Raw genomic sequence first — 2,089 nt, 5'->3', positions numbered from 1 at the left:
GTTGCCAACTTGGACTTCCCAAGTGCTTAGTACAATCAATCAATCGTATTTATTGAGCACTTATCTAACATTGCAAAAGCAGCGAACCTTTATTTCAGAAACCTTATTAAAAGTTAAATTAACCCAAAGTCGAGTGGGATTTACTCTACTCTCTGCAAGCAGCATAGCATGGTTTAGTGCAGTAAGCACCGGCCTGGCAACCAGAAGTCCTGGGTTCAATTCATTCATTCAATTGTATTTATTGAGCGCTTACTGTGTGCAGAGCACTGTACTAAGTGCTTGGGAAGTCCAAGTTGGCAACATATAGAGACGGTCCCTACCCAACAGTGGGCTCACAGTCTAGAAGAGTGGGCTCACAGTCTACAGTGCTCTGCACACAGAAAGCGCTCAATAAATACGATTGAATGAATGAATGAATGAATGGGGATGAAGACTGTGAGCCCCCCGTGGGACAACCTGATCACCTTGTTAACCTCCCCAGCGCTTAGAACAGTGCTTTGCACATAGTAAGTGCTTAATAAATGCTGTCATTATTATATCTGAAACTTTATTTATTTATATCAATATCTGTTTCCCCTCTAGACTGTAAGCTTGTTGTGGGCAGGGAATGTTTGTGTTATATTGTACTCTCCCAAGCGCTTAGTACGGTGCTCTGCACACATTAAGCATTCATTCATTCATTCAATCGTATTTATTGAGCATTTACTGTGTGCAGAGCACTGTACTAAGCGCTTGGGAAGTACAAGTTGGCAACATATAGAGACGGTCCCTACTCAATCAATCAATCGTATTTATTGAGCGCTTACTGTGTGCAGAGCACTGTACTAAGTGCTTGGGAAGGACAAGTTGGCAACATATAGAGACGGTCCCTACTCAATCAATCAATCGTATTTACTGAGCGCTTACTGTGTGCAGAGCACTGTACTAAGCGCTTGGGAAGGACAAGTTGGCAACATATAGAGACAGTCCCTACCCAACAGCGGGCTCACAGGCTAGAAGGGGGAATTTGCTGGAAGCAGGATTCGAACCTGCGCGGGGAAACCCCACTGGATTTCGAGTCCGACGCTTTCCCCACTCGGCCATCACAGCGCTCAATAAGTACGACCGACTGACAGCCCCGGGGAGCGACCCAATCCAAAACTAGCTTCCTCCTTTGTCTTCTTCCCCGCATATCATCCAGTAGGTCAACCAAGCTCAGGTCTCGGAAATTCGAGGGGGAAAATAAACCGGGTCAAAAAATCCCACCCAGGCAGAATTGAGGAGATCCGTTCATTCATTCACTCATTTGTATTTACTGAGCGCTTACTGTGTGCGGAGCACTGTACAAAGCTCTCGGGAGGGTGCAACAACAGACACATTCCCTGCCCACGATGAGTTTACAGTCTTAAAGGGATTCTAATCCTGCCTCCGTCATTTGTCTTCCGCGTGACCCTGGGCGGGTCACTTAATTTCTCCGTGCCTCAGTTACCTCATCCGTAAAGTGGGGGATGCAGCATGTGAGGCCTCTTTTAGACTGTGAGCCCACTGTTGGGTAGGGACTGTCTCTATATGTTGCCAATTTGTACTTCCCAAGCGCTTAGTACAGTGCTCTGCACATAGTAAGCGCTCAATAAATACGATTGATGATGATGATGAGGCCCATGCGGGACTCAAGCAAATCAAGCAAAAACATCGCACTCTCAATCAATCAATCAATCAATCGTATTTATTGAGCAGAGCACACAAGGCTCAAGGCTTCAAAGCTCTCCATCCCCTCGCCCCCTCCTACCTCACCTCCCTTCTCCAGTCCAGCCCGCACCCTCCACTCCTCTGCCGCCGCTAACCTCAATCAATCAATTGTATTTATTGAGCGCTTACTGTGTGCAGAGCACTGTACTAAGCGCTTGGGAAGTACAAGTCGGACTCGTACTTGTACCTAACGGTTTTGACACCTGTCTCCATGTTTTGTTTTGTCGTCCGTCTCCCCCTTCTAGGCTGTGAGCCCGTTGTTGGGTAGGGACCGTCTCTCTATGTTGCCGACTTGGACTTCCCAAGCGCTTAGTACAGTGCTCTGCACACAGTAAGCGCTCAATACGACTGAATGAACGAC

At 47.2% G+C, this 2,089-nt stretch overlaps 1 non-coding gene across 1 annotated transcript; it reads right to left on the bottom strand.

Annotated features, from left to right (window-relative positions):
- Positions 1–1,007: 1,007 nt before the first annotated feature.
- On the bottom strand, positions 1,008–1,089 carry TRNAS-CGA. Its single transcript has one exon. It is a non-coding gene; the product is annotated as a tRNA-Ser (tRNA).
- Positions 1,090–2,089: the final 1,000 nt, after the last annotated feature.

Source organism: Tachyglossus aculeatus, chromosome 3 (genome assembly GCF_015852505.1).
Source record: "Tachyglossus aculeatus isolate mTacAcu1 chromosome 3, mTacAcu1.pri, whole genome shotgun sequence".
Taxonomy (NCBI): Eukaryota; Metazoa; Chordata; class Mammalia; order Monotremata; family Tachyglossidae; genus Tachyglossus; species Tachyglossus aculeatus.
Note: the sequence above shows the minus strand (reverse complement) of the source record. Positions and strands in the feature narration are given on the sequence as shown.